Source organism: Chiroxiphia lanceolata, chromosome 12 (assembly GCF_009829145.1).
Source record: "Chiroxiphia lanceolata isolate bChiLan1 chromosome 12, bChiLan1.pri, whole genome shotgun sequence".
Lineage (NCBI taxonomy): Eukaryota > Metazoa > Chordata > Aves > Passeriformes > Pipridae > Chiroxiphia > Chiroxiphia lanceolata.
The window spans coordinates 3,303,413-3,323,155 of record NC_045648.1 but is presented as its reverse complement, the minus strand read 5'-3'; positions in this window follow the sequence as shown (position 1 = coordinate 3,323,155).

Below are 19,743 nucleotides of genomic sequence, written 5' to 3'. Positions count from 1 at the left end.
GGTAAAGATGGACCAGGCCAACAGCACTGGGAGACAAGTGCCCAACTGCTGTGAGCCAGGATCCAGATTTTAAGCGTTGACCTCCTACAGAGATGCCCTTGAAAATCTGTCTTGGTCATGCTGGAGAAACCCAGTATTACATTTCTGTGGTGGTTTTCTCCACTGAAGCATCAGCTTGAGGTAAATCCTGTGTTAAATCCAGGGAAGCGCCCATGTGGGCTCTGCTAAGACCTGGACGAGGTGGGTTTGTGTATGTCCTGGATGAAGGTGTCTTGGAGTGAAGATGCTCGGATGAAGTGAGGGTTATGGTGCTCCAGGAGCTGGTTCCCTTCTGCTGCTCAGCTGGGGACGTCCCACAGCATGGCTAGCACAGCCACCTTGGGTTTGAGGGGTGTCCTGAGCTCTTCCCTTGCTCTGGCTCAACAGAGCCCATGTGATGGGAGGAAATGCAGGTTCTGCTCAATGAAGGTGCCTTTGTTTCATCACCGCTTCCTTCCTTGGAAGAAAAATGATTCCTCTGGGTCTTGACATCTGCTGCTGTTTAAAGGATCATCATCATCACCACCCCATTCCTCCTGGGGCCTCAAGGTATATAAAGCCTTATTCTTCCCAAATTGGTGATTGGAAACAGATATTACGTGATGGTGTCCCTTTAAATGCCACATCAGTGGTGGGAAGCTTATTAATTAATGGTTCTGCAAGACAGAAGCTGGTGGGGACTGGGGAGGGCAGGTGGAAGGTTTTAGGCAGATTTTAGCCCCCCTTGGGCAGGTGGGTGGTGACCACCTGTGGACATCCTGCAGGAGGAATTAGCAGTGCTTGCAGCTTTCTGTTGGTGCTGTTATTTGCATTATCCAGGGATTCCCTTGTGACCCCTAGCAGTTTTTATTCAGGGTCTGGTGAATGGCTGTGTCAGAGGAAGAATTTCTCAGGTTAGCAGCCCCCTCTGCTACTTGTCACCCCCCTCGTACACCCACGTACGAGCCCCTGTGGCCATGGGACCAAGGGAGCAATGGGAAAGTGCACCTGGAAGCTTCTCAGAGGGTCCAAGCTGTGGAAAAAGCTCATAAAACACCTCCTTGAAGCCTGTCTCTTGTGGGAGGCTGTGTGTAACCTCCATCCTCACCCTCCATCAGATGGCTCTGAGGGGGGAGGCTGCAGCCACAGACACACTCTCACATGAGCAGCCCTGTGCTGGAGGGGAGCCCAAGCTCTCACTCTGTATTTAGTTTGCAGGGTCAGTGCTGATGGTAATTATTTCTTGATTCTCTGCATGGTGAGGCCCTGGCACAGGTTGCCCAGAGAAGCTGTGGCTGTCCCATCCCTGGAAGTGTCCAAGGCCAGGTTGGACAGGGCTTGGAGCAACCTGGGATAGTGGAAGGTGTCCCTGCCCATGGCAAGGCATGGAACACATTCCATGATTCTTCTAATTGCAGTCCACTGAGAAGTGAAATGGTGCTCTGAAACCAATAAAAGGAGTCTGTGTGATCAGCCTGTTGTTCTGATCACCTCCTTTAGGGATACCTTTCATTAATTAAAACTTGGGTTGTTAGCTCAGTGCAAGGAGAGCTGTTCCTGTCACTCACCCTCCCTGCTGTGTCCATGCACCCACCCCCCCCCAGAGAGCAAATTTAATGACTTCACTGATTGTGAAGCTGGTTGGTTTGACACAAACATGGACCTTCACCTTTAGGGATGTTTGCTTCCTTTCTCCTTCCACATCTGAAATGTTTGTGTTGTGTGGTTTTGTCCTTAGGAGGCCAATCCCTTTGAAAGGTGCCAGGAGTGGTTCAAAGTGAAGGATGTCCCACAGATGGGACCAAACTCTGGTGCTCTGTCATCTTTATCTCCCTCCACAGGCTCTCAGCAAATAACCTTTCAATTGCCAGGGCAATAAAAGATGTCAGGGGTGATTGAAGATGTGGCAGCTGCTCCATATATCTCCATGCAGCCAAGTCCTTCAGATTTTCCTTGCTCCCTCTGGAACAGACTCTCCCAATATTTGTTACCAGCCTCCAGCACTTCCCAGGGTCACTCCCAGAGCAAGCTGAGGATGTTGAGCACCCAGCAGGATTTAGTCCAGGTTCAGCACATCTCTCCAAGCTCCCTATTCACATCCATCTGATCCTCTCCATCCCTACACTGCTGGGTGTCCTGCCCAGGGGCTGAGCTGGGAGCGTGTGGTCCTTGTGCGGTGCCTCGAGTATTGGTTACATCTGGTATGTTTTCTGTGCAAAACGGTTTTTTAAGAAATAAGGGCTTTTTTAAATGGACTGAAAATTTTTACTGGGGCATCTGGTGTTGCAAATATTTGAAAAAGTTGAAATTTTTTCTTTCTTGGCAGGAAAAACAGTCCAGCTTCTTGCCCACTACAGTCCAAGAACTATTGAATACATTTTAAAACAGATCGTTTGGGGGGTTTATATCACTATTTTTATGGTACTGAACAGAAGATTCTTTTCTCCTTAGAACTGGTTCAGTATCCTCAGTTACCGTTGCCCATTTCTTGGCTTATGGGGAGCTATGTGATTTACACCAGTTAAGAATGTCAGAAAGTTTCAAGAAACCTTTGAAAGAGCAAACCAGAGGAAGATGAGCTTTTGTTTTCCTTCCGAGATATTCATATTCTTGTTGCAGACCATGCCTGGATTCACTCCATTGCTGTTGTGAACTGTGAGACTTTAACCAGTCCCCAGTACAGAGAGAAGCTGGAAGGTTCCCTGAGCATTTGTAAGGGATCTGAGGGAATCCAGCCCTGGGGATGAAGTGAAACCAGCCACTGCAGCTGCTTCGAGCTTGTTCCAGTTATTTTTTCCTGGGGATGACCATAAGGTCACAGGATCTGGGGGTTTTTTGTGTGTTGCTTTCTAACTTACTGAATCATGATATTTTTTATTATTATTTTTTCTCATGCCTGTTGCATTCAGATATAGCTTTGACAGAAGCTGAAAGAACCTCCCTTGGCTGGAGGGTGGAATTGGATCTTCACTTTTTGCATCCCAGCTGAGTGCCCTGACAACTGCAGATGGTACAGAGGGACAACACTAATGCTTTTTTTGAATATATTTTTAAAAAAGGGGGAGGGGAACAGGAATGGGAAGAATAATTATAAAAAAGCAGCATTTTGTCCATAACTGATCTTGTACCTGTGCGCTGAGAAACCCTCCATGTGTGACAGCTCCCTGTTCCCAGGTGGCAAACCATCTTGGGAAACTCCAAATACAGCTGGGATATCCTTGCATGCAAAACCAGATGGGTTTTCAGCTTATTGTGTGGCTGGACAAGTCTTGGTGCTGGCAGGAGGAAGGTGGCTGGAATAAGGACCAAGGGATGGGGCTGGGAATGTCCTGCAGAGGCAGCTCATGCCTGGCTGTGCTCGTGGCCAGCACTGCAGTTGCTGTAGTTGGGATTTGCTGGTCCAGAGGTCTGTCACCCCTCTGACCCAGGGTGAGACTGCTCAGGGACCTACATGGCCAGAACTCCAGCCCTGTGTGAGGAAGGGAAGAGGATGGTGCTGGTGGAGGATCCAGCCTGGCCCTTGGGGTCGCAGTTGCCATCACCTTGGCACAGCCACAGCACCAAACCACATCCTGGCCAGTCCCACTTCACAGTCTGGCCTCGTGCCCGGGTTGTGAAAGCGGGCAAAGGGCAGATGGGTTGTTTTGGCCTTAATGTTTGTGCCATGGCATTTAAAAAAAAAAAAACAAAAAAAAAACAAAAAAAAAAACACCTGGAAAAGCACCCAAGGACAAAATCCTGAAATTCTTGGTTTATTTAGATTTGCTCAAGTGCCTCTGTGCTTGTCTCTGCCTGCTGCTGGTGTCAGGGTTTCTGTAACTCCCCCAGGATTTCCACATGTGGCTGCACACATGTGTGTTTTCATACATAGACCTGTTCAGTGAGATTGTGCTCCAGTACTGCCACAGCACACGCTGGACACTTACAGATGTCCATCATTCACTCTGACCAAGACACTTCTACCCCCAGCGTTGGTAACCCATAGCTGGATCACATCTCTCCAGAAGAGAAATTCCCTCTTTGCTTTGAAGACAGCGAGTGCAGAGGCATCCCCTGCATTCCTTCCAGAGGTGTTCCAGTGGTTGGCTGCCCTCATTCAAAACCGGATGTCTCCTGTCTGATTTGAATGCTGCTGACTTCAGATTCCTGCCATTAGACCTTCTACTGTTCCTGAGGCATGTGAAGAGCTCCAGGTTATGGGATACCCAGGCTGCCACCCAACGAAGCACCGCCTCAGGTGTCCCACACCAGCTCCCCTTCCCTCAGTGTTACTAAAGCAGAGCTATCGGGGTCAGAGAGATCAGCAACATCATAAAACACTTCAAGCATATTGCTTCACCTTGTATCGTGGCTGTGATGGCCATTTAGTGGCAGCAAGGCTTTCATGTGCACAGGCCTGCTCTGGTTTTTCCATTGCTGACTCTTCTTTGACCTACCTGCTTGGTACAAGGATGTGGGTTTGTCCTTAGTCCAATTTTCCTCCTCTTAGGAGATGATAAATCTGTTAGGATGTGTATTTTCTTTTTTTTTCTTCTTTCTTTTTTAATTTCATGCCATAAATATTCCATACTGTCATCTTGCCACGGTGCTGGTTGAGGTTAAGGAGTTGATCCAGTTTCTGGTTGAGCAACAGCCGTTCCTTCCACAAAAAATTCCTGGTGAGACGTGGAGAAGGCGATGGACAGCCCAACCACCAGTGCTGGTGAAGCCAGTGCATGAGTCCTCACGAACAAGAAACTTGGGATTTTCTTCTTATCAACAGTGTAAAGGTCAGGCTTGTTTTTGTTTCTCAGCTGCACGTACAGAACAATGTTGGTTTTCTCTGCTGAGCTGTCCTTCCCCCTCCTTCCCCTGTAGATTTTGCTCTTAATTTAATTTGTTTGCAGCCCAACCTTTGGTAGCCTAGGCAGAAACACTGGCAGAGACAGAGTGTGAGACTGGAAAATATCCCAGAAGGGGTTTGATCCTGCAAAATGCTGGGGCTTTTGCTTTTTGGATTGAATGTTGGGCTCTTCTAATTGGACGGGGTACCTGGTCTCAGCTCATTTTAAGCATGATTGGTGTTTCTGAGGCACTTTAGGAACTGTGGAATCATAGAATCACAGAATGGTTTGGGTTGGAAGGAACCTTAAAGATCACCCAGTTCCAACCCCTCTGCCACAGTGGACACCTTCCACTAGACCAGGGTGCTCAAAGATTTAAAGGAAGCAAAGTAGTGTCTATAGAGGCAGTGGAAGTATTTGTACTCTCTCCCTCCCCATAAGTACATCACAGTAACTCAGAGGAGAAGCACGTGCTCATTTACAGAAGATGAGCTATAGAAGAGTTATCACTCATCAGAGGAGGTATGGGCTTAATGCAAACAAGAACCTGAGATTGCAAAGATGCTCCACACAGCCCGTAGCTGAAACGTGTTGTGATACCCCTGGGTAAAGATCAAACTGTAAAGGTCTTACCGACATCTGATTCTCCTCAATTTTAGTTGGATCCAAATCTAGCAAAAGGGCATTTTTGTGTCTGGTCACAGTCCAAAAAGATATAGCAAAATCACCTGGAGTTACAAATGTGTTGCAGAACCTGTCCCTAATCACATTAAGGGCTCTAAACTGTAAGGCCGATTGTTTGCCAAATGAAATATTCTCCTCTGGTATTTGCAGAAAGGAATTACAGTCTGTGAGTCATGTTTTTCATTTTGTATTGAAGTGCAGTTTCTGTTTTATGGACCCAATCCTGAGCTTGGGGAAGGAGTTGTTAAAAGGGCTTTGCTGGGAAATAAGGGTGAGGTGACTCTGTCATCACACCCACCTTGGGACTGGCATCCATGGCCTGGAGACTGCCCCACCAGTTGTCCCCACTGGGCTGGTGTCACCTGCCCTGTGTGAAGCTGTGGTGTTGGTGATGCCCAAGAGCAGCAGGTCTCAGACAGTGTATTTTGGGCTCTCAGTTTCCAGCTGGGCTTTTGAGCCCTTGAGGTTCACAATGTCGAGCTTTGTTCTGTGGTTCTGAGAGAGAGATCTTGGTGGCTGTTGGATTTGAGGTTGTGCTTAAGTAAATGGAAAGGCTGTGTAATCATGGGGCTCTGGTCTTCAGAGCTTCAGTGACAGCCCCTAAGGTTGTGAAGCTCACTGCAGAAATGCCTGGTGGGTCCCCAGTGTCCCTCTGGCTGCTTCACTGTCACAGTGGCCACTGGACTCTTGCTCCAAGCTTGAAGTGCTTTGGGCTCTTCCTTTTGGCCCACTCTGATATTAGTTGGCCACCAGCCACAGTCTCTGATCTGGCGGTGACCTGTGGTTTGTTCATGAGCTCCTGGTCTAGTAGAAGGTGTCTCTGCCTGGGGCAGAGGAGTTGAAATGAGATGATCTTTAAGCTCTCTCCCAACTTAAACCATTCAGTGATTCTACAACTCGATATTACCCAATAAACTGATGAATTGGGTGACGTGGAGTTTTTGCAGTGGGTAGAAAGTGGGGACAGTGAAATCAAAGAAAGGAAAACATTCCAAACACCAAATCCCTTCTGAGAGGAGAAACAAGGCAAGATGGTTCAGAGAGCTCCTGTTCCCCAGCCACAGAGGATAGACCTTGCCCAGACTTTGTAAGTACAAGCCCAGAGCTGTGAGAGCTGAGCCAGCTCCAGGGGCAGCAGGGAGATGCTCTTGGCTCAAACCAGAGCTGCTGCTAAATGAACTGCCCATCACACCACACTTAATTACGCTTAAGCTGAAGGAAACGCTTGCCCAGAGACGCCCTGTGTCCCGTGGGAAGGAGAACCCAAACTGGCTTTATACCACCTCATCTTTAGAGCTGGGGGCAAGAAGGGTGGGAAAAGCACTGTGATCCCTTGGGAAAAGGGGAGCACACCCCCTGGGCTGCCCAGCAGCCACAGCCTGCCCCCAGTGTGCTCCCTCCTCATCCTCGGGGAGGAAGGAAGCGCAGGGCCGGGTCAGCAGTCGTGCCTGGGGGATTTTGGCCTGACTTCTTGCAGTGTCTTAATATACCCCAGCTGGCAGCAATAATTGGAGAGTTATTAAATAACTGTCTGCAGTGACATACAATCTTCAGAGCACTGTACCAATTATTTTTCATTCGCTTCCCTCTATCTCAACGTGTCTCTATCTCCCCATCCTGCCCCGCTGCCGTTCCCAGGAACAATTTACTGTAGTGATTGGAGGGCAGTGAGATCTTCTCCAACAAAGAAACTACTTTATTTTCTGCCATGGTTAATGCCCCAATTTAATGAGTCTTTCATATCATTCTCACCACCCTAAATTAAAGGGTAGCCTGTGCAATTAAACTGTTTAGCTTCCAGAATGCCCCTCACAGTTATCTGCAAAATGGGTTGAAATGCAGCTGCTACTAATATTGCTTGTATTAAAACTGGCAAAGGGAAAGCCACTTTCATCTCTTTATTTTTAGTAGTGTGCCTTTACTTTCAATTGAACTAATTATTTGCACCATCTTGTTCCTGATCATTGTCCCATGAGATTTTCCCAGCCAGAAAATATTTCATGCAATACATAACTTTAGATGCTTAGACCTTCACGGCTGTGTCTTTTGGGAATGAGGAGAGAGATGAGATTTGCAGCTCTTAGACTGATTTATACCAGTACTAATCCAGAGTAAAGCTGTAGTTTGCAGTGGATTTACTCCAGATTTAAGCCTGGTTAGATGATAATTGCTCTTTCTTCTCCTTTATTTTTAGATCAGAATTTGCTCCTTTTTTCCTATATTTTTAAATGTAGAGCTTAATGAAGAAAAGAATTCCCTTAAAACCCTTCTCCACACATCTCTTCTTTGCATCCAGAACCTACTGGTGTATTCCCAAGGGTCACATAACAACCTGCGTTACAGAGCATCCTTGAGGACCTCCCAGTTCTTTCCATCAGGAGCTGCTTCACCATCCCACTCGAGATGAAAAATGGCTGCTTTTAAAGAACTTGAAAGAGGTTTGTAACTGCTTGGGTTGGGAGCAGAGTGGGGACCCCCCAAAATGTCAAAACAGAGGCATGAATTGTGGCATAAAACTAGCTCTTCTCTGCCATTTAGCTGAGAAAGGCTCTGCAGCAATCCAAGGAATTCTGTTTGGGATGTGTCTGCAGGGAAGTCTCTTTCTGCCCCAAACCTGTTGAGTTCCAATATTCATTTTAATGATCTCATTTTATAAATAATGGAAAGAAAAACAATGCATTCAATAGAAATGAGATTAGAAATAGGAGGGGAATGAATTACAAATGCAAGAGTCTGTAGTTATTCCAAGGAAGATAAATCTCGTTTTAAGTGGTCTCCAGTGAAACAGTGTCTTGCTAAGACTAAAACAAAGTAAATCTGGTTTTGTTGATAAATAGAAGTGTGTGGCAGTGGCAGGGAGTGTTTTCCAACACTCTTTGGTTGTCATAGTATCCTGGGACTAACAATACCTGGAGTTTACTCTTGGCCTCGCCACTGTCTCTCTGCAGTAAATCATTTTACACCCTGTGCTGGAATCGCAGCACAAGCTGGAAAATCAAACTTCAGTGAACAAATGTACAAATGACATCAGTGTGTGACCCTCAGTAAAGCTGTCACTGACAGGCTTCTGCCTCAGCAGGGTCATGGAGTTTGGAGTGGAAAGTGGAATTAGTGGCATTTCAGCAGCCCATGCACAGTTTGATTCAGACTGTTGTGGGAAAGGCTGTTGGTGGGAGATCTTTTAATTTGGGACTGGATCTGGCGTGGCGATGCCTCTTGTGTGTCATCCAGTGTAGACACGATACCAGTGGCTGGAAAATTCTGGTTTGTTTTGTTTTTTTTTCTGCTGAGATTTGGTCAGATTTTCTGTCCATGTGAGTAACAGGCAGCAGAAAGGGTGTTTGCTCTGCAAATCTCCCCCCAGGTCACTTCTCCATCTGGTCCTCGAGCTGCAGGGATTGATAAGAGGGGCCGAACTGCAAACGCCAGCTCAGCAAGGAGGTAACACCACCACTGTGATCTCACCTGACTGAAAACACAGTGTCCCTTTCCATCCCAAACCTGGTGACTGGGAGGGAAGCACTGGCATGAGCCGTGATGGGATGGATGGGGTGAGGTATCCCTAGAAAGAACGTCCACCCAGGAGCTGGCACGCGCCGGGCCGGGTATGTAGAGCTGCACGACACAACACCCCAGTCAGCAGCCACGTGGGCTGGAGCTGGAGAGTGGCCGACCCTCCTAGCTGGGAGCTAATGATTCCCTTCAGGATTGCATCATTAGATTCAGACTGAGTCATTATGAGGAGATTTGGGAAAACAAGTCGGAATTCATTACTGAGGAAACACGCTGGAGCTGTTGCAAGGGCCTCCTGTCGGGTGTCGGGTGCTCGGAGGCACGGCCAGGGCCTCACTCCTGGGGCCCAGCACTGCTGTGCCCTCAGTGGCAGGAGCTGAGATCCACGAGATCCATGCCCAGCGTGGGCTGGCAGGATTGTCCTCTTATACCACCCACAGCTGCTTCCTGCTGCCTCCTGCCATCTGCTTTCCCCAGGACACCTGTTACAGGAATAAACTGGCCTAGGGCAGGGGGAGACACTGACATGGTGAAATTTGCTCCCATGCAATCCTGGGCGCAACCTCAGGAGCAGCCTCAGCCTCTGCCAGCAGTCACAGCATCCTCTCCTCTGGTGTCCAGCTGCTGGCAGCCCCTTTGCTCCAGCTGGAGGGATGGATATTTGCCTGCCCTGCTCACAGCCTGTTGCTGCTGCTGTTGGCACAGCTCTGCTGGGTGAGGCTCTTCTGCCATCAGCAAAAGCATTTTTGACAGGTGTAGTGGAGGGGCTGGAAAGGGGTCACCTGCAAATTGTTTCCTCTTTTTTACAGAGTTCAGCATTTTGTTGGAAACCCAACAAAACCACACTGCTGGGATCATCCGTGTTTGGGCTACACCTCGTTCTGTGGAGCTGCCACTGAGCCGCAGGATTTCTACCCCAAGGTCACAAAGTGTTGGCTTCAAAATGCTGGATGAATAGCAACATCCTTGAGGAGGGAAGAGAACATGGTGTGAAGGATGAGAAGGGTTTGAGTGAACAGCAAGAGAAAAGAAACTTGGGGAGCAATCCAAGGCTTGATTGCAAGTTGGCGCTCAGACACTGACATGTCTGATTATCAATCAGCAGAGATCAATTACTCAGGAAGCTTCAACACCCACCAGGAGTGCAAATTAACATCAGCTTGATGACTAAGGAAACAAGGGTAGGGATAGAGACTGGAGTGGATGGATCCAGGACTGTTCCTTGCCTCTGCAGAAAGGTGTTATCCCAAAATTACTGCTGGGAGAGATCAAGCTGTGGCCACTGAAGGTGAGCTGGGGTCTTTGCTAATATGTTCATAAAGATGTAAGGCCTGGGTGTTTGCTGAAAAAGAAGTCCTTCCAAATAAAATAAGCAAATGTTTATCCAGAAAGGGAAAATAATGGTTCAGAAATATGTTGGGTAATGGTGAAACTCCTCAAAAATCAAATATGGTGAGGAAACATGACAGTGAAACCCGCTGAAGTGAGCCAGCTGGTGGGTAGGGAAGGCAACAGAGGACAGACTGCTGAGCATTTCCCATCAGACATTTCCTGGGAACCTCCATGCCACAGCTGCTTGAAGAAATGATGAATGGCTGATCCCAGGTAAAACCTCTACCAGCTCAGTGTGACTCATCAGGAGTGAGGAGGTTTAAAGGAATAGAGCTCAGAGCATCACAACCCTTGCTACCACTGCCCCACAGGGGGCTTACCACAGGGCTGGCAACAGAAAAGGCTTTGCATGTCCTCACAGCTGCATGTGATGCCAAAGCCACACAGCACAGGTGACAAACTCACCAGTCTGGGCACTGGAGTGGCAGTTCACCCTCTTCCCAGTGGCTGCAGGCTCAGGATTGGCTCTACCAGGTGACCCTTCGAAATTAGAGCCCCAAAATCAGGTCAACTTTGTGAATTAGAGGTGGTTGCACCTCCAAGAGTGGGGGTTTTTTCCCCCCCCGACTCCTACCAAAAAGCAGCAGCTCCCTGCAGGGTCTGTTGTTTGCGTGAGGGAGAAACCAGATAAAAGCTTGGTGAATTTGGGTATAAAGGCTTTCCTTTGCTTCCTCAGCAAACAATCTTAGTGCAAGTAACTTCGAACCCCCAGCCTTGTTCTGTCCTAGGTGATGCTTAAACTGTCAGTAATCCTGAGGCTGCTGTCAGAGTGCTGCTCAATGGGGTTGACAGATTATATCTCTAAAGTCCCTTTATTGGACCTTGTTCCCAGAAAAGCTTGCAAATTGCTCTGATCTTACCAGACAAAGGCGTTGCTCACTCTCGGAGTCCTTGGATATCCTACACAATAAGGTAGGAATTGGTGAGAATTACCCGAGATAAAATATCCCTTACAACATCAAAGTTCCTGATCTCTTAGCTGTCAGCTGCAGGTATGTGAAAGTCCCGACAGGCTGAAGATAGAAGGAAGAGATAAAGCAAAAAAAGAAGGGAGGGGGAATGGAGAAATTCTCTGGATGAAAGGTTATATCGTTGGATTTGGCACAAAGATGTCAGTGCAGCGGGTCTGCACAGCCAGCTGGGGTGTGAGCAGGGCACTGGGCTTTCACTTCTGAAACAAATCAGCAGCAGCTGATATCAGGTGACCAAGGACAGATCCTGATCCTTGTCACATCAGTGGTAAGGAGTAGACTTCGATGATCTTTGTGAGTCCCTTCTAACTCAGCATATTGCATGATTCTGTGATAAAGGAAGCAGGAGTAACAGAGACCAGGGCTGAAGTGGGTCAGTCCCGAGGGGGATTCACTGGTGTAACACAAGACACCATCCTTTTGCCATCGTTGCTTTGCACATTTAATAATTGACCTCCCTGGACTGTTCACAGGAGCTGTGGCAGGAGAGCTGGGATCAGACTTCTTCTACCTGATGCCAAAATGGATCACTAAACTCGTTGCAAAAGTCCAGCTCATTGACAGAAAAGTCACAGGTAAGTCTGAAACTGATTTTCGCAAAAACAGAGTCAAAGAGGTTGAACTGAAACAGGATCTGGCTTATTTGTCTAAAATCTTGCCCTTTCACACCACAAAGATTGGACAGACCTTCCCTCTCCTCACTGCTCCTGCACACCTAATCCTCCTCAAAAACTGTGTTTTAGGGCAGATCAAATACCTTTAGGTTCTTAGAAAGGGCTGGTTTTGGCAAATGCACAAAATACTTTTCTCAAATGACATAAATATCGTATGTGATTTGCTGCCTTGCCAAAATGCAAACACACACACATGCTCTCCCAACTAAGCAGCATTCTTTAAAAGTTAAGATCATTGCTTAAAAAGAAATATAGAGCATTTTATAAATCCAAATTGATCACGCACTGCGTGTGTTGAAAATATGTACAAAAAAATGGAACCCCAAAACTCCATTAAACCACTTCTGAGACAATACATCACTGCACCTTTATATTGCACCAAGGGGTTTAACAACCCTTCTCCAGGAAAATATTTTACTAGGTAACAAAAAAAAAAAGTTATTGAAAGCATATATTTGATACTTTTGGCAATTCATTTTACTACTTGCATTTCCAATTCATTGGTATAGTTCATGAAAAAAAATATTTTCGCAGTTGGGTCATGTTATTATTTCTCTAATTTTTTTTCTACTTGAAAGTCATGATAGGATTTTTTTCTATGAAACAACAAAGACAGACAAAAGCTGCTTGCTTGGTGATCCTGTAGATGTTTTAGGGCCTGCTGGAAATGCAGAATACACAGAAACATGCCTACAGGGAATTATGGCATCTTTCTGCTTTTCTGTATAACCAACTTTATATCTGAACAAGTTAAAGTAGAACTGGGGAAGAACCAGTAGGTTGAATCTTCTAGGGAACAAAAAGAAGATATCATTTATTAGAATATTAAAATCTTTTAAAAAATTATATGATTTTCTTCAGATCACCTGAACTGTCCCTGGCACTCACCTATGTTGTGACTGATCCTCACTCTCCAGCACAGCTCCTGTCCTGGCTGGTGTGAATGTGCCTCTCCAGGGGAAAGCCTGGCTCGAACTTGACCTGCTCACAGGATTCCAGAAGGCAAAGGAATTCCAGGAGAGGAGGAAATAATCATTTCCTAAGTCAGACTGACAGCAGATCTTCACTGCAAACTTAACTTGGGCTCAGATTCCTTTTCCCGTCTAGAGAATAACTTTTCACCCAAAGCTGTTCATGCTTTAGCCTATTTTACCTGGCCATCGTGGGAATGTGGGCAGGCACTGGGTTTTCCTTTCCCTTGGGCAGAAAACTAATTTTGAAAAAAACCTAAACCATAGGTGCAACCCTTCTTGCCTGCCTGCAATCCATGCTCCCTTCTCCCTCCCCACCTGCCCCTTTCCTTCACATCTCTCCAAGAAGACTTTGATGGAGAGGCTCCGTGGAAGGACCCAGGTGACACGTGCTCTTGGAAGCTCTGGTGTCCTGCAGGTCTGTTGGTCTGAACATCCACACAGGGATTTCTGATTATTTAACCAAGCTACTCCTGGACCATATGTGTGTTCTTAAACCACTACAGGTAAGTGTAACCTTTGCTTTGAGAGAGATCCCGTGAGTACCCATGAGCATGTTGTATCCTTGTTTGCCTGGAGAACGGTGATTTCCCATTTTAATTGTTTCCTGTATAGCACATTTCCTTAGATCCCAGCTTCCTGTCAGCTCTCCTCCTCACTGCATTTGTTTCCTGATGTGTGTGTAATTATAACCATGAAAGTCCATCAGCAAAGCAACATCAATTTGAAAGATTAACGAATCTCACGCTTTCCCTCTCTCCTCCCCCCAAAATTAGAAAGCCCACTCTGTAGTTTCCAGCACACATCTATCATTACACACTCCTGGGTCTCAGGTAAATTAGCAACCTGATTCTTTTCCCTGCTGTCACTTAGAAGAAAAGAGCTTCTTATTTGCCATCCAAGGAAAAGTACAGTAAACCTAGAACTAGATAAAAGGGAAGTAATCAAATATATTTAACTGTAGTCAGCCAAATCCCATTGTTTGTATAGATGTTAGCTAGTGCACTGGAAGAATTAAGGAAGCCTATTTTTTTAATAGGAAATAGTACTGCTTGATTGAAAAGTGCAATGTCTAAGCTACTGTCCTTCTGCTTAATTAAAAGGAGACGTTCAGCTTTATGTATAGATAATTTACGTAAGAATGGCAGATATTTTAAAAGTTTCATGTTCTTGCTCTTCCATTAAGCATGTGCATTTGGGGCGAGCACAGCATCCCTCTGGTTTTCTTTCAGAGATGGGAAATGCCTCCTCAGTGTTTCCTTGGATTGTCCTTCTCACTTTTGTTTGAAGGAAGCGGGCAAAATAATTTCAGATAGGTCACCTCCTGCATATCAGAGGGCACCACCTCCCCACTGTGTGAAGAACAGCTTACAGGGTGTGGGGATAATGTAGGGGCAGACTGAACATGGTGAAGGAACATCCTGGGATTATCTCATGGCGATTATAACCCTGGAGGGCTGTAGGAGAGCACGAAAGCCTTCAGCTGGTGCTGAGACCGCTGGTTTTGAAAATATATAGACAACATCACGGCAGTGCTTGTACAAGGGATGCTCCTTCCCCTGGCAGCTGGTTGTGTGGGAAAGGGGGAATGCGCCACCTCTAGACGGCTGCGGTCGGTGGTCGCACACACAAGACCTTCCTCATGGAAATCTCTCCAGCGCCAGAGCACACAGAGTGCATGGACCAAGGCTACTCTCATTGGGAAATAAACCCAAATATACCCAGACCCACCTCCTCACTCTCACCCTCAGGACCAAATTATCTTCCGGGTATCCCTGTGCAAACAGTGTGAGTTTTGCTGTGGAAATGTTTCATTAAGATGTTCCAACACAAGCACTAAAATTCAGGTCCACAGATTGAGGGAAAACCTCCCCTGGCCTGCACTTTGACCAGCACATAGATTTTCTCAGCTCAGTTTTGTGTTCAGAAGACACTGATTTCGGTGCTAAACAGCCAGATAAGTGACTGGGACTCTGCAGGGAGCCTGGTTTCTCCAGGATGATGAACCAGCTCAACCCTGATGTCAATGGGCATAGCAGGACACTATGATCCCGGACTCCACTTTTACTTTGCTCAGATGAAACATCACAGCTCAACATTGTTTCAGTTCTTTGGGGAGAGGAAGGAGGCAGACAAGAGCCCCCACAATGGTTTTTTACATGCCCGAGTCAAATTACCTTCCCTTCTGCGGGGCTTCTTCTGAAGTAACAGATCGTACTGTAACCAAATATTGCCATGCAGGAAAGCCATTTTCCATCCAGCAAGGAGGCTTCTTCCTTCTCAGCAGCCACTGAAAAGGGCCTTTGTTCTCGGGTTGAACACCTGGAGAGTGTTATCAGCAGTGGCCTCTCCGGGCCGGCACACTGAGCAGCTGTGACAAGAGCCAGTGGCATTGGCATCGGGATCGGCAGCAGCATCTGGGAGCTGCTGGCACCCAAAAAACATCCTGTTGAGCCATCGAGTGGGTAACTCTGGGTGGTTCCCCTCTTCCGTGGGGACTGGGGAAACTAGTCTGGTCTGTATTTTCCTTCTTTCTCCATCCTAAAAGGAACAGCCTCACTCCAAATGGCCTTTAGACAACCTCAAGAATGTGACACTTCTGTGGGGAGTGGAGAACAAGACTTGGATGTCACCTTTCTGGAGAAGCTGGTAATGCGAGGGGTGAAGGGCTGACTCAGACCACTGGTGTCCTGGGCACAGGGTTTGAAACTACACCTCGGTGAGTACAAGGTGGAACTGTTGCCTGATGTGAGGGGTAGGACATCCAGCAGAGAGGGAATCAACTGATATGACCAAGGACAAGATTGCACAGCAGCTGATGTGACCCTGGGCACAGCTTTCTGCTCTGTCCATACAGTCAGCACCACTTCTGTTTGTGTCCATGAAAAGACAGTCAGACCCACAACTGCTCAGAAGCTCAAGGAAACCCAATTTGTTTGGCCCATCAGGTAATTCCCTGAAGGCAGAGGGTGCTTTTCCATACACTGTACTGTATAAACCATCACTTCCATAGATATCAACTTCAAAATCAAAAGTTTTTAATTCTTTCGCTGCATTTACATGACAAAAAGAAAAATCTGCACAGGGTGAGGAAAACTTGAGAGTCAGAAAGCAGAGGCTGTCGGTGGATCTTCCATGGGGTAAGCTGGAGAGCTGCTGGCACCAGCTGAGTCCATCCTGGGTCTGTGAGGGTTTTACCAGTGGCCTCAGGGGGAATTGTATCTGCAACCTGTGAGTTATTTAGCAGGTCCAGATCTGTAGACCTTTCTCAGTGTATTGGTTTTCCACTGAAGTCACAGGCCAGGCAGCCCAAATAAAAAAAACCAAACAACAAAAACCCCTCAAAACCCCCAAACCCACAACATAATTCTTCCTTTCCTCATAATCCGGATAAAATTTTGACTCCTACAAGGGAGTCATACATTGGGGGATTTCAGCAATGCCTCACTGCAGGATGCACAGCTCTGCAAAGTATCTGTTCTGGGGCAGTTCTGCCAAATACCAAGAGAAAATTGCATAATGTGAGAAGGAGCAGACCACAGCTGGAGCTTCATCATCCGCAGTGGCAGTTCAGCGTGGACGTCACAAGTTCTTCCATACCCTGTGGCATCGTTTCCATTTTCTTTGGACTGGAGCAGTGAAAGAACAAACATCTCAGAAGGTTCAAATGAGACCTTTGAGTGCCAGCGCTGAGTCCCTGTGAGGTTCAGATAAACAGGCAAATTAACATCCTGCAAAAGCTTTGCCTGGGACAAACCACCATTTCTGTGTCCCTGTTCCTGCGGTTTGTAGCGTAGGGGCCACTTTAAACCTTGGTCTCTGTCCAGGCACCACTACTAGCTCTCCCATGACTTTATGTTTGCATCTCTTTCTTCCTCGCAAAGGGAAAATTTCCAGGTTTGTTCCTTTTAACTTTGTTTGACTTAGTGTCTATTTAGTGTCTTTGCAAGGAAAAGGGAGAAACTTCTCGGTTACATAAAAGTTTGTATCAAAATTCAAGAATCCGGATTAATTATAGAAGACTTGCCTTGTATCATTCAATTTGTTTGAATAGCTTTAAAGATTAAGCAGATCCAAGGCCTAACAGAACCAGAGCCAGTAAGACAATAGCTGAGATTTCCCTTTGAAACAAAATATACAGGTGGTTTCTGTGAGTTTCTGTGTCTATCTGCCCGGCTTTTTTATTTTTATGTCGTATCCAATATCACAGAACCTGGCAGTAGAAATCATATAGCAATTTGTGAAAGCTTGTTGCTGTTCTAGATATCATATAGTCTGTTCCACACCAGCAAAGACAAAACCAATGCCTTTACTCCTCGAGTTTTCATTCAAAAGGATAATGATCTCTGGTAACAAAATATTTGGCAGTAGCATTATTTAAAATGCACAGAGGAAATGTTTGTCCCTAATTCAAGGGACTGTGGTCACACAGTCTCTATTCACTTGGTATTTACCAGTGAATGCCAAAGGCTAATCTGCAAAAAACCCGGGAACAGAGTTAAGTTTATCACACTCCGTCCTTAACCCATCCCATTGTAAGGGAGGAAAAAACAGTAATTACTGAATTTCTTTGTGGCCAGAGAACTTATAAACCGTGTTATACCCAGCAGGCTCTAATGGCTCCTTCGGTAAGTATCTAATTAAGCGGTTGGGGTGGTGTTGTTTTTTTTTCTTTCACCGCATACTTCTGTGTTTTAAAATCCCTTTGCATTAAACGACTTCTCGAGCTTTCCAAAGTTCTCACACGCGCAGGAGAGGGAAGTAAGGAAAAAAGCGGAGGGGAGATTTCGGTCGTGGGAACAGGAGGCAGAGACGAGGATTTTCAAAGGCTAAAGGCAAATCCTCCCCGAAATCTCCATCGAAAACCGCAGCTACGGTCTGCCTGGGACCGCTGGCTGGCTGGAGAGGGGGAAATAAAGCCTTCCCAGGGGGGATGGCTGCGTTTGGGTGGGTGGGGGGACACTCCCCCAAAGCCCAAAGCGGTTACAGCACCTCGAGGGCTTCGAACGGTGCAAATGCGGACTTTGGGCGGCTTTGTCGACCCCGCTCGGCATCTCCCGCCTGTCGGTCCCCGCGACCCCCCGTCCTGCCCCGGAGCAGCGGAACGCGCCGAGCGGTGCCGGGAGAACGCACGCTCGGGCTGGGGAGAAACTGCCCCGGGATGGGGCAGAGGAACCGAGCATCCACCCCGCTCCCTCCTGGCCTCTGGGAGGGATGCTCGGCTTCGGCGGGGACGGCGGGAGGTGAGAAAACTGCAGATCACCGACCCGGAGAGCCCGGGGAATGCTACCTGCTCCCGGGAAAACTTCCTGCTCCGGGGAAGCGCCTCGCTCCGAGCCACGGGGCCGGTCCCTGTCGCTGCCACCACGGTGCCAGCGGCCACCGCCCCCCGGCAGCATCGCTGCTCCTCCGAGCACCCCGGAGACACCCCCGGCCGAGCTCAAGCTCGGCGAATCGTTTTTTTTTTAGATGGAGCCACGTCGAGGTGCCGGAGATGGGCTGGAAGGGGCTGAGCCCCCTCCTCCCCGCTCGGTCCCGCATCCCGGCTCGACCCCGGGCGCACCTGCCCCGACCCCGGGGCTGCGGGTCTCTGCTGGGGCGGCTCCTCCCCTGCGCCCCCGATCGCTCCGGCCCCTTCTCCCTCGTTAGGGAAGTGTTAGAAAGTTGCTGAAGTGCGAAATGAGCCTGCGAAACCTCGTTGTCCTCATTAAACTCTGACAAGGAGGGTGACAAGAAGCAGCGGAGGGGAAACAATGCGGCAGTGTTGGGGAGAGCCCCGCGCCGGGGCAGCCTTTGTGCCCGCACACAAAAGCTCTTGTTTGCATGTGTTAAAGTCCATTAAACCGCGGCAGCCCCAGGTGCAAACGCCAGCCCGGAGGGGCCGCGCCACCTTCCGCGCCCGCTGAGCGCGGCGGCCGCTCCGCGCTCGGCCCCGGCACTGGCGGGCGGCGGGGCCGGGGCACGGCCCGGCGGGCTCCTAATGAGGGCCCGGGGCTGGCCCTTCATTAACAGGCATGGGTGGGTTTTGCTCTCTGTGCCCCCAGATTCGCCTGTCCCCCCGCCTCGCCGTTAGTGGAAGCGACGGGACACAATGTCGCCTATTGTGCTCACCCGAGGGGACACGGATGGGACCCCGCTCAGCCCAGGGTCGTGGATGCTGACCTGGTGCCAAAAAGCCTGGTGGACGGGGGTCGTGGTTTGTTTTTTCCCCACTTTGACTTGGTACCTTTGGACGTTGGAACATCATCAAATCCTTATAGGAAGTACCCCCAAGCAGAGCTTCCAGCTTCTGGTTCAAACAGCAGAATTCAACCCAGAAGGTGGAAAAGGGAGGAACTGTGCAGAGAATAACCACAAAAAAAGCTTTGCACAGGTCGAAGCCTACAAAAACAACCTCATCACAGTGTTAGTGTTTCATATGACTGGCACAGGGCTTTGTCCAAGAAAAAGTATTTCCAGGTTCTGTTGCAACAAGTCCACATCCCTTTATTCCCAGTGGGTCTGCCAGGGATCTGCCCCACGGCTATTTTAAATTGTGCTGTTAATAGCAATTCATTACAGTTGATAGAACTGGGAGAGTTGCCTTTTATTTTGCAATTAGACATAAAGACTCTGATCTGGCAAACTCTGCTCTGTGAGAATGCGAGTAGCTCTGTTGAAGTCATCTGGGACTGCTCATGTGCTTAACATTAAGCCC